The sequence below is a fragment of the Neofelis nebulosa genome, chromosome 13 (genome assembly GCF_028018385.1).
Source record: "Neofelis nebulosa isolate mNeoNeb1 chromosome 13, mNeoNeb1.pri, whole genome shotgun sequence".
Lineage (NCBI taxonomy): Eukaryota > Metazoa > Chordata > Mammalia > Carnivora > Felidae > Neofelis > Neofelis nebulosa.
The window spans coordinates 43,224,350-43,237,398 of record NC_080794.1 but is presented as its reverse complement, the minus strand read 5'-3'; the positions used below and the strand labels follow the sequence as shown (position 1 = coordinate 43,237,398).

At 51.0% G+C, this 13,049-nt stretch overlaps 1 long non-coding RNA gene across 1 annotated transcript; it reads left to right on the top strand.

Annotated features, from left to right (window-relative positions):
* Positions 1-7,198: 7,198 nt before the first annotated feature.
* LOC131492887 (uncharacterized) lies at positions 7,199-11,851 on the top strand. The gene is made up of 2 exons (XR_009252330.1): positions 7,199-7,394; positions 10,560-11,851. It is a non-coding gene; the product is annotated as an uncharacterized LOC131492887 (long non-coding RNA).
* Positions 11,852-13,049: the final 1,198 nt, after the last annotated feature.

The window sequence follows — 13,049 nt, the reverse complement described above, 5'->3', positions numbered from 1 at the left end:
CGAGCCCCACATTTGGCTCTATGCTGACAGCGCGAGTCTGGAGCCTGCTTCGGATTCTGTGTCTCCCTCTCCCTCTGCCCCGCCCCCTGCTTGCACTCTGTCTCTCTCTCTCTCAAAAATAAATAAACATTAAAAAAAATTAAAAAAAAAAAAGAATATTGGTAACAATACACAGTCATGGTGGGGGCCTCTGGCCACCCACGTGCCAGTGATCACGTTACGCACTGATACCTCTGATAGCATCTTATAGCATCTTCTAGATCCTCCCGTTTTCTAGCTAAGTAGACAAGATCTGAAAGTTGTTGCAAGAGAGACCCTGGGTACCATTCCAGCTGGTCAAACTCCTTGCCTAATGGCCTACCTGCCACACTGGACTTGGCGGTGTATTGGAGGTTATTTCCTCCCAAAACAGAAAAGAGTCCGGGGTCTTGAGGGGCCAGGAACCCAACTGCACGAGAACGATGCAGACAAGTTGTAGGGATGGGAGACATCTGGGTTGAGAAAAGAGCAAAGGAGGACCATGGCTGGTGTCGTCACTAATGAGCTCATTATGGAGGAGGGATTTGGTTTACATGTTGCGGAGGGAGAACGGGGATCCGTGTGGGTGGAAGCCACAGGGAGGCAGATTTCAGATCATCATAAGCTGTCTGGGACAGGTAATGAGCTTCCTTTGAGCAGAGGAATGTAAGAGAGGCTACGGAAAAGAAATTCAGCCTGCGTTGGACAGGATGGTCTTTTATATCCTTTCCAGTCCTGGATTCTGTGACAGCTAACCAAGCACACATAGCCTGGGTGCCCATCCCCTCCCTGCCCAAGCGGGATCATAGATAAGAAAGCAGCCATCGCAGAACAGGCACGAAGTCACCTAAGACGTGTTTCTAAGGCTGGCACAGCCGGTCACCCAGGTTCCCGTTTCCACCAGCCCGCAAGGACACGGGCCTTTGACTCGCTCAGGGTACGGACGATGGCTTCTGTAAGCAAGGCTCTGCTCGGTTTGCGACCCAAATGGTCTGTGCCTCACCACACAGGGACCCCGTGTCTGGACGCCCAGGGTCTGCACATGTTTACAGTGCTGCCGCGCTCCGGCCAAGTGGCCAAATAATTGATGACAGGGCTGTGAATGGCAGGGATTGAGCTGACAAAATCCCCTGAAACTGGTTCCGGTTCATCCCAGCCTAATTCCCTGGGCCCAGCAGGTCCTGAGAAGATTCTTCTCCGCCAGGTCGGGCATGGAGGGGCTCTGAGACAGATTGTATCTGGCTGACCCGAGAGAACCTGGCCCTGGTTCCCACTTCTCAGAAACTGGGGGCTTCTGAGAAGTCACTCCCAATCACTGAGTCACTGCTGCCTGCCGCAGGACCCCCCCCCCCCCCCCACCTTCCGGGGAATGTTAGTAGCAAGAGTGGTTAGAAGGAGCGTAGATTTCTTTCTTCCAAATGCCTCGGGACACCTGGCGATCTGAGGTTTCAGGAGGGCAGAGAGGCCTGGTGTCGAAACCGTGTGTGTGAGAACGGCTTGGACTTGTCTGGGGTCAGCTCGGGCTGTGTCAATGTTCTGGGGCTGCCAAAAGAGCTCCAGCTTCCCCCCGGGCATTGGCGGTGCTGGGAGTGGGGACAGTGACAGCCGGCCGCTGCTCCGGCTCTGATCAGCTCATGTCAGCTCAGTGGTTCCCCCTGGGCGTGTGGAGCAGGAGAAGGACAGAGCCAGCCCAGTTTGGCAAAGTTGCAGGAGGCAGAGGGCTGGGTAAGACAAGGGGGACCTTTAACCCAAAGAAGCAAAGACAGGGGAGGACAGGAGAGTACTTCTCACACCTCTGCACAGCTGTTGGAAGGAAAGGAGGTTGTATTCATCCCAGGCGGCCGAGGGCCAGGTGGAAGATAGAGGAGAGGGTATGACACGTGTTAGCCCCTCCATAATTCTAAATGTGACACGGGCTGCTTCAGGGAGCAGTGAGTTCCCCATCCCCTGAGGTGCGCAAAGTGCAGCCAGAAAGCAAGGTCACATGTTGGATTGGTGATAGTGGGGAGATATTGCCAGCATCACAGGGAATCCCGTCCAGACCCAAGGGTCTCTATCGGAAATACGTCTCTGAGTCTCTATCAGTTACCTACTGTCATAAAAATGTAAAGTGACAAATAGAAAGCCGCAGCAGCAGACAACAGAGCACATATGTAGCTCCTGCGTCTGCAGGTTGGCTGGGAGCAGCTGAGCCGGGCTGGGTTGGTTGGGAGTAGCTCTGTATCACGTGATTCTCCTCCTCCTCGGACCAGGGAGCCAGCCTGGGCTTCTCCATCTCACGGTGATGGCAGGAGGGCAAAAACATGCAAGCAGAAGACTATAAGGCATCCAGAGTCCTCGGTCCGGGTTCCATCACCCCTGCCTCATCCCACTGCCTCAGGCAAGTCACACGGGGGAAGAGGTAAGGAAGTATGCAGTGTCCATGGGTACAGGGCGGGGCGAGGCCTCGGGCCAATAGTGCAGCCCCACTACAGTGGTCACTATGTCAGTTTTGACAGACACACACAAAGTAGGTGTGCAAACATTGAATGAACATGTGACAAGTTTCCTAGCAAACCAAGTCGTTCCCGAGGCAGGTTCATGAGGAGATCGGAGCTCTCTGTAGAATGCGTAAGTTCCTGGCCATACAAAGCCTTGGTGGGCATATACAAGCCTTCAGATTCTATGCTGTGCCTAAAAATCTATAACTTACAACAGGAAGGGGCCCCAGGCATCATCTAGCCCAAATATCTCACTTCACAGACTGGCAATCCAAGATCCAGAGAGGGGAAGAATCCTGCCCAAGCCCGTCCAGTTGAGATCTAGCTGTTGCTGTGGTGTTCCTTCTCCCCTGCACGGCCAGGGTCAGCGGGACTTGCTAGTTTCTGGGGTGACACTGCAGGGACCAAGTGTGGATGCAAATGAGACATAAAATGCAGCTCAGAACCCCCACCTATAATCGTTGTAAGATTTCAGTCAGATGACAGGTTTGTAATGCCTGGCACATGGCAGGTGTGTAATACCCAATGATCATTGCCAATATTACTCCATAAAGTATTTGGGTGCTCAGGGCAGGAAAAGAGGCTTGACGGAGGAAGCAGGAACAAGGGCTGGCTTTCAGAAGGCTTTCGTAGGAGCTGGGACTGCAGGGTATGGCTTGCGGGTAGCCTGCGGGGGCACATAGTTCTCTGTGCCCTTGTTCACACTGGCTTTAGTTGGGCACACTGGCAAGAGCCGATGGGGTCTTGGAGAAAAGGAGGCAGAGTCTGCCCAAGTGGAAAGATTGCTGAGTGCATGAGATGTCTCATGTCCTCAGTGTTATGCAAGTTGTGGTGGGGGCAGAGATGTGAACAATGCCCTTGAGACCCACACAGTCTGACAGGGCAGAGATAACTGCCAGCAATGACGGCAAACCAGTGGCCACATGGCCGTGAGGACATGGGAGGACTGGGAATGGACCCACTGATTCTATTTCAGTGTTTCATGAGTTCGGTCAAAACAGGGGCTGTCTTTCCCCGGTCCCTAGAAGAGTGTCTGGCATACAGAGGGTGCTAAATAAGTGTTGGTGGAATGAACGAGTGTCAGATGAGTCTGAGAGGTTTTTAAAGTCTTCCTGGAGCAGATGTAACCTGGACTGGGTGCTAAAGACTAGGTGGGATTGGGAGCCACGGCGGTCAGTTATTCTGGATATGGATTTGCCTTCCATGCACACAATATTCCTGCCAAGATTCCCATGCAGAATGCCTTATCCACGGCAGGGCCCTCCACACGTCTGCCTCTGATCGACTTACTTCACAGCCAAGTGAAGTGCCCTAGTGAGCCTGTGCTCGTGAAATTCACCGGTCTTGCCATGTTCCTCATCTACATGAAACAGCTGGCTTGATAGAACGGCAGAACAGTTAAGAAACAAAACCTTGTAGGGCTGCGGTGATGTCCTCTGTGGTGCTGCATCTACTGTAAATCAGCATCCAGTACGTGGTGCCACCTCTCTCCTTGCCAGGCTTCACAAGCCCAGGAATCAAAGAAGGGAAAAAGGAATGGCCCACTCACTACTACCCCTAGCAAGTTTTTAGCAGAATTTTTGCTTCCTTGTCTCACGACTTTATGCGCTGTTGGCTTAGAGGTCTTGGTTCCAAAGGAGGAATGCTTCCACCAGGAGACGCGACAATGATTCCATTGAACTAGAAATTAAAGATTGCCATCCCGTCCATTTGGGGCTTCTCGTGCCTCTGAATCAACAGGCAAAGAAGCTACCGTGCTGGGTGGGGTGATGCGTCCTGACTACCAAGGAGAAATTGAGTTGCTACAAAACAATTGAAGTAAAGGGAAGTAGCTCTAAAATACAGGGCATCCCTTAGTACTGTCAGGCTCTGTGATCAATATCAATGGAAAAACACAACATCCAATTCAAGCAGAGCTGCTAACGGCCTAGATCCTTGAGGAATGAAGATTTGAGCTACTCCACCAGGCAAGAGCCATGATCAGCTGAGGCATTTGCTAGGGATAAGGGAAGGTGGGGTGATAATGGAAAAAAAATAGTTATAGATATCAGCCATGACCACATGACCGGTGGCAGGAATGGAGACTGTGAGTGTTGTGTTTCTTCCTTGTTTTGTTATGAATGTGTGTGTGTGTGTGTGTGTGTGTGTGTGTGTGTGTGTGTGTGTATACATACAGGTATGGCAAATATTTTGTTTTCTTTTATCTCCTATGCCCTCATCATCTAATATAAGATGTATTTGTAATAGTTAAGTATATACCACAGTATTTAAGTTGCCAGATATCAAAAGAGAAGAGTGAATATCACCAAAATACGTTGCATCTTCTTGTATGAAAAGGGTTAACATGTTTCTGGTGTGTGCAAGACAGGTGCATCATTGTCCGTGGAAGTATGGCTTTGTGATTATCTTTACTTGACAATTACGTATGGTTTCAGGGAAGATATATTGGTGCCAAGTTGACAAGGGGTGGACTGTGATGGTCAGATTTATGTGTCAACTTGGCTAGCTTACAGCCCCTAATTATTCAATCAAGCATTAATCTAGGTGTTGTCATGAAGGTATTTTATAGATGTGATTAAGGTCCCTACTGAGTTGACTTTAATTGAGGGAGATTATCCTAGATAGTCTGGATGGGCCTGATTCAATCAGTTGAAAGGCTTTAAGGACAGAGCTGAGGCTTCCTAGAATAAGACGAAATTCTACTTGTGGACTACAGCTCCAGCTTGTGCCTGCAAATTGTAGCCTGTTCCTCCTGACAGCCTTCCCTACAGATTTTTGACTTGTCTAAGCCAACCCTCACAACCCACACAACCCTGACAATTCCATAAGCCACCAGTTGTGTTTCTCTGGTTGAACTCTGATACAAAATATGTAGAGGTCAACCCAGTGGAAAGGGCTAGGGAGAAGGGCATGACATGTTAGGGGGTGGGTCACAGGGACTGATTACTGCAGGGAATAAAAGGCACTTGGTCTAGTTAAGCCAAGACAGTAAGTAAGAGCTGGATTAAGTAGCATGATGTGTGGAGGCTGAAATGTCAGGCTGAGGAGTCAGAATTCAATGTTGTAAATGATGGAAGCCATCAAAGGCTTCCATGTTGGATACAGACTGATAAAAGTCTAGGCCTCTAAAAGATCCATCTGGCTCTCTTATAAGAATGGACTGGAGCTAGGAGAAAGTGAAAGCAGTGAGGGTCCCTTTGATCGGTTCTGTTTTAGGAGAGCTGAGGGCCTGTGTGCAAGAGTTTAACTGGAAACCATTAATTTAACAGGAAGCCATTTTGTGCATTTCCGATGGAGGCGGGGGTGGAGGCAAAGATGTAGGAATGGTGGTGGCATATCGGCTGAGAGACAGGGAGAGTGGGGAAATTAAAACCTCACATGGTAGATGGGGTCATTTTCTCAATTCTTTATAGCCTCCCCGCATTAGAATTACACATCTGTGGCCATGGCCGAGACATTTTAGCAGTTGATGCTCAAGATTCTACTAGAGATGATATATGTCCCCGATGCACTGATGGTCGGGTGACTTTCTTTGGCCAGTGGAATGTATGCAGAAGTTGCAATACATGAGTTCTGAACCGAGGCTTCCAAAGGCATCACAGTTCCACTCTTGTGCTTCTGTGATTCTATGAGAAGAATTTTCCAAAGAAAGTAGCTGCTATCCCCTCAGCCTGAGCTCGAGTTTGAATATGTGTTGGGGCCATTCAGAGCCCAACCTTCAGTCTGGACCAGCGGAGGACCAAAGTAGGCCCGTGCAGCCAGGGCCGGCCTAGACCAGCCAATTCTCCGTTCATCTGGAGACCCTGGAGCCCGAGAACAAATCCTTACTGCTGTAAGTCCTTGAGCTCCGGGGTAGTTTGCTACCTAGCACTAATGTAGCAATCACGATCCTTCATACGAAGAGAATGTGGCTGCTTCATTTCAGTGGCTAAACACGTACTGGCTCCAGGGGAAGAATCTGTTTAGCTGTGGGCCAGAGCTGGAGGTAAAATCTGAGACACTGCAGAGGAGTGGAGAGTACATTGTACTGACCCAAGTTCTAGACGTGTATCTGCCACTAATTCTCTGAATGACCTTTGGCTGATCACGTCCCCTGACCCAGCCTCCATTTCATAGTCTATGCAACATAGTGGCTCACTAAATGCCCACCGGTTTAACTCTGCCCGGTTCCAATATCAGACTTGCTAGTATGTTGATCGATGACACTACTAGCCAGTAAAACTGTTAGGCCTTGCTTCAAACCCTTAAAACTTTGGTAGTGGCTGGCTAGAACTGCCTTGAGAAAGGGACTGAGGTTGCATCCAAGCTCAGCAAGAACGAGCTCCACGGGTGGCCCCCTGGGAAGTTAGGAAATGGTGGGGTGGTGATTTGCACTCCTAAGGTAACCACTTCCCCCTGGGAAAGGTGCACATGAGGGTCCGTGACAGCGATGCTTTGGGGCTACCTGTTCAGCAGGAAAGCCTGTGGAGCCGAAGCAGGGGCTGTTGGGTGTTCCTGGCTCTGAGAACCTTCTGCCAGGTTCCCTGTGCCCGGTGCTTGGGAGCAGATCTTCTGACATCTTTGAAGCAATCAAATGAGCAATAAAATTGTTGCTTCCCTGAGCTTCTTAGAAGCTACATAGGAAGCAGGCTGTGTGTGCTGCTAACTTCAAATTCCCCGTGGCTGCCCCCGGAAGCTCTCGCGATGCTAGTAACCACCATGCTTTCCCGAGCTCTGCAGTCCTGATGGAGCATGGGTGTGCACACAGCATCCTCTCAGGGGGCTCGAGAGAGGAGCACAGCTCTGCCCTAGGATGCACAGGGCCCAGCTCTGTCCACAGTTCCCTGTGTCGTCTTTCGAGAACTGCGGGGCTTCCTGTCAGCTTCCTCATGTCTAAATTGTAATCCTGCAGCACAAGTAAGAACCAGGAAGGTGGACTTGGGCTTCAGGGTCCCTTATAGCTTCTACATGCTGTTTCTACTAAAAGAGAACTTGGAGGGGCGCCTGGGTGGCTCAGTCGGTTAAGCGTCCGACCTAGGCTCGGGTCATGACCTCACAGTTCATGAGTTCGAGCCCCGCATCGGGCTCTGTGCTGACAGCTCAGAGCCTGGAGCTTGTTTCAGATTCTGCGTCTCCCTGTCTCTCTGCCCGATTCCTGCTTGTGCTCTCTCTGTCTCTCGAAAAAATAAATACATGTTTAAAAAAATTTAACATAAAAGAAGCTTGGATAGGAGACGTTTTACAAGAGACCAGGGTTTGAGTTTACAGTCTTTGAGTCATAAGTGACAGAAAACCTAGGCCAAACTGGTTTAAGGAGATACATTTGACTGATATAACCACAAAGCACAGGGATAGTGTTTGGTTGCAGGCGTGGCTGGGCCCAGGGTTTGAAAATCACCATACGATACTAACACATTCAGCACTCCCTCCAGGCCTTGACTGTTTTCCTCAGTACTGGCTCTGCCCTCAGGCAGGATTTCTCCAAGCGGTGGCTCTCAGCAGCTCCAGATTCTCCCACCTCCTAAAAACAAAAGACCAGCAGAAGACGGGCTTCATTTCTCTCCTTTTTTTCTAGCGAAATTTCCGGGATTGCATTTCACCGGATGGCTTAGGCTCTGCCTCCATCCTGAACCAGTCATGAGACCAGGAGTGGGGGGCCCAGGGTTGACCCCACTTTCAAATACATGGACAGAGAACGGGAAAATGTTTCGAAAAGAAGGAGGGAAGGATGCTGGGAAGACAAAACAACAGACACGCACACCCTGGGACAAGGTTTCTGTGTTTATTCGCTGACAGCTGACCCAGCCAGGAGACATTCCTGAGGCTCGGAAAATGAACAAACGAAAAAAAAACCACCTGGTCACTCATTAGCTGGTGCAAAAACACCTGCCAGTATGTATGTGGGTATCTCTCATGTGCTCGGCACCGCGCTAGTGATTTTTAGGAGGTAAAAAAGTGGCCTATTAAAAGACCCCCAATCATTGGGGGCATTCAATGTCGTTGGGGAGAGAAAGATGAACACAGACAGCGAATAAGGGAGACGGGCTGAAGTGGCTGATTCATAGCAGTGCTCTGAGAAGCAAGAGTGCAGGGATCACAGGGACCAGAACAGTGAGGACCCGGGCCTTGATGGGGAGACTACCTCTGGACGAGTGCCAGGCGTAAGGTGGACATTACAGGTATGGGGTGGATGCTGGAGGTGTCAGGATGATTCAAGGGCTCCACGGATACAGAGTAGAGCTGGCTGAACAGACAGGAAAGAACGGGACCAGACTCTGAGGAGTCAGACGCCACGTGAGGGATTAGATTTACACAAGGGGCGGCAGGGAGCCATAGAAGGCTTTAGAGCAAGGGCAGGGCTGGACACAGAGTTTGCTCTTCCTGCCAGCCCCACAGGTCTGCCTGGCACAGCACCAGCCCCATCCCAGAGGACTCCAGAATGCCCACGTTAAAATCGCACACGTTAAACTGTCAAATAAAAGGGAAAGGGCAACACGGCATACAGTGTATGATCCCAGTTTGGTGGATAAAATATATAGGCATATGCTACCGACCACCACGTAGTGAGCTCTTGTATTCACTGAGTGTTCCCTGGAATGTGCCGCAGAGCACTCGCGGTGAATTAGTCCTCGCCCTGTAACGTGGGTATCATCTTCCCCTTCCGCAGCTCGAGAACTAAGTTTTACGCGGAGTGGGTGAGCGGCAGAGGTGGGGTGTGACGCTGGGCATGTCTAAATCCACCTTAGCCCCTGTGTTGAAATGTTAACGGTGATTATGGCTCTGTGGGTGGATTACAAGGGATTTTCATTTTCTTTTCTATACTTTTCTATAGTTTGCCAATTGTCTACAGTGAATATTTATATTACTTTGGCAGGAGAAAACAAATACATACTTTAAAAAAAAAATTCCTCCAGGTGTGCCTGGGTGGCTCAGTCGGTTAAGCATCCGACTTCAGCTCAGGTCATGATCTCGCGGTTCGTGGGTTCGAGCCCCGCGTCGGGTTCTGTGCTGACAGCTCGGAGCCTAGAGCCTGCTTCCCATTCTGTGTCTCCCTCTCTCTGCCCCTCCCCTGAGCATGCTCTGTCTCTGTCTCTGTCTTTCTCTCTCAAAAATAAACATTAAAAAAAAAAATAAAAAATAAAATCCTCTGGTCCTCATGCTAGGGACCCGAGCCCTTCTGAGAATTACTCCCCAAACTACCACTGAATTTCCCCAGCACTTCAGGGGAAACAACCTGCTCACAAACCAGCAGAGAGAAGCTTTGCTCTCAGACTCTAAGTCCCCCATATTGTTACAGTGCCCATTTCATTTTTCTTTACCATTTCCTCTCATTCATAAATTAATTTTAATTACACAAAGGATATAAGGATACTCATTTGTGCCCTGTAGAAAATTAAAATACTACAGGTAAGACTCAAATTCCATGTGATCATCACCTCTCCTGTCCAATGACCTCCCATGAAAGGTCATGGAGTGTAGTTATTTTTCTAGACATTTCCCTCTGTATTTACACATGTAAATATGTATCCAGGAAAATAAAATGCTATTATTGTGTGTGTATTTAACACTACTGCATTCTGTTTTGCATACTATTCTGCAACTTGCTTTTTAAAAAATTTTTAATGCTTATTTATTTTGGAGAGAGAGAGAGGCAGACTGCAAGTGGGGGAAGGGCAGAGAGAGAGGGAGGGACAGAATCAGGAGGAGGCTCCAGGCTCTGAGCTGTCAGCACAGAACCTGACACGGGCTCGATCCCACGAACTGTGAGATCATGACCTGAGCCGAAGTCAGACGCTTAACCAACTGAGCCACCCAGGTACCCCTGCAACTTGCTTTTTAAAAAAGAAAATGTTTACTTATTTCTTTTGAGAGAGACAGGGAAAGAGCACACATGAGCCAAGGAGGTGCAGAGAGAGGGGGAGAGAGAGAATCCCAAGCAGGCTCCGCAAGGTCAGCACGGAGCCCGATGTGGGGCTTGATCTCACAAACCGTGAGATCATGATCTGAGCCAAAATCAAGAATCAAACGCTTAACCGACTGAGCCACCCAGACGACCCACGACTTGCCTTTTTCATTCACCAGGATGCCGCAGCTGTCCTCTGGAATTGGGAAGAACCAAAAATGTCATCCAGGCAATGCGTGCAGCTCATTCCCAGAAGGAAGAGGCTTTGTGCCTCGGACTGTCGTGCCAAGCCTGAGCGTCTCGCTGCCTGTAGGGTCGGAACGCTGTCCACAAAGGGCCACCAGGTAGCCATTATCATTACCGGCCACCATCATCATTGGGACATCGTCAGCAACTCCAGAAGGGAGTCATGACACCTGCATGAATACCACAGGGGCCCTTAGTTCTCCTCCCCAACGGGGGCCGGTTTCAAGGATCAGGCCTAGAAGCAGAGCGAGGAGGTGGAGGGGAAGGCCTTGCTTCACCCAGGAAGCCAGGAGACGGTGGGGCAGGGGAGGGGCGGCCAGCAGGTGCGGTCTTCCCCAAAGGCCAGCGCTGGCAAGAGACAGTCCACCGCAGAGGCAACAAGAAACCAATGAAGGTGACGAGCTGAACCCACATCCACTCGTCCTTTGCTTACATAGCAGGAGGGTCTGACGTGCGGAAGGGGGTCCGAAGGGAAAGACGGTGGACTTCTTGGGACCCCTGGGGACCCCTGCTGGTTTCATCCGGTGGAGAAAAGGTGCAGACACCTTGTCTTGTATTCTCCATGTCATGGTCGCATCCAATCCCTTTCCACATCCCTGGGAAAGTCTGGAGAGCTCGTGAAGCTCCCCCGACAACACCGCATTCCGGGAGGCCCCCACTCCGCAAGCACGGCCGCGAGAGAGAATGCCCCCTAGAGCTGCCAGCCTCCCCGCCACACCCTAGTTCTTCTGACCACCTCCAGGAAGCGACCGTCGGGAAGTGTGGACCAGTGGAGAGAAGCCCCACTGAGGGTTCAAACACACCCAAGTCCACGACCCCAGGAGCCCCCCACTGCTGTCTCGGGCCTGGCCGGCCCTCCTCTCCTCCACTCTGCAGCCCCAGACGGGAGGTGTGCTTTGGGACAACAAGCGGCAGATGACAGAAGCTTTTCAAAGGGAGGAAACCCCTCTCTTCGGAGCAGGCTTCTTTCCTGCTATGCCAGTCCCCTCCCCGTCAGGGCTCGCGTGAGGTTATTTGCGGTTGTGCCACAGGCCTGGAGGGATCTCTTCCTGTGACTTTGTTTGTCTGTGCGGCTGGTGCCCGTACTGAGCAGTGGGGCCGCAGGAGCGCTTCCCGGAGCCCCTGGCTGGGCCGCGCTCTCGCTGGAGGTGAGACGTCACTCAAATGCACACACATGCCCCTGTGCGGCCGCGGAGAAGTTCCCAGAATAATTACTTATACCCAGTCACTTCGCCCAGATGTTTATACAGCTGGGGAAGATGACAGTGTTGGGGAATAAGGTCAGAAACCACAGTTATCGTGAGACTCCTGTTGGGAAATAGACGGGAAGGTCCTCTGATTGAACCGAGTGCTGGGAACACGGGGTGTGTTAAGCTACTTCACCGGTCTGCTGGGAGACACCCCGGTCCTGGGGCACACCTTGCCTGAAACCCTTTTCTGACTCTGCCACCCCGGATGGGCCCCCGTTTGGGTTCCCACAAGGTCCCGCTGCCATTTCTGCCTCCCTCCATTGCGCTTTCGTTCTGGAAAGTTCTTCACCAGGGCCACAGCTCTTTCAGGACCCTTGTGTAGCCCCGTGTCCGATTCATCTCCCCACTGTGGGTGCCAAGCACATGGCCTAAAGCAAAGTCAACTGTCACAGTAGTTTGTTGAATAAAAAATAATAGTAATTGGAAGAAAGGAGCCCCAAGTGAAAGCCCTGGGCAGCCCTCCCACTGTTGTCTGTGTAGCATCGGCAGGGCTACAGGACGCCAGAGGGAGGCTGTCAGAGCCCCCCGCTTGGTCTCTGGCTTCTTCTGAGGTAGTTCAGTGCCCCCACTATTGGCCCCATCCCACAGCCACTATCCTTGTCCCATCTGTGTCCAAGCAGATACGAAACACCGACACTTCCTCAACCTCAAAATAAACACGCCGTCCCACAAGGCCTGTGCGCGTGGCCTAGCGTCTGTGTGCGGGGTGAGCCTACAGCCCTGGGCACAGCACCCCGGCTGCCCTTCCGGACTGAGGCTCCTCTGTTCGGCTTCACAGGCTCCATATCCCCCTTCCCTCGGATCCCCGGGAGAAATATCCCCGTAGCCCTCTCCCTTCAAACTCGAAAGTTCAGAGCTGGAAAATTCCACCATCATGCTCTGACACGGAAGAATTAAAAAAAAAAAAACAAAAACAGAAAAGGAATCCCCTGGTGACCAAGGTTCCCCAGCTTTGAGAACCACCAGGCTGCGTTCTTGTAGGAGAGCACAGAGAAAAGGGAAGAGGTCTGTCCCCAGGCAGACCTGTACCCAGGCAGGTCTGTACCCAGAACCAGCAAAAAGGAGACACTGAGAATGGTTCCCAGGCCCACCTGTTCAGCAAGACCTTTTCAATCACCCTCTTCACTCTCCGGGACATCCGAGCCAAGCCATCGTGTACAAGTTGAACTTTGG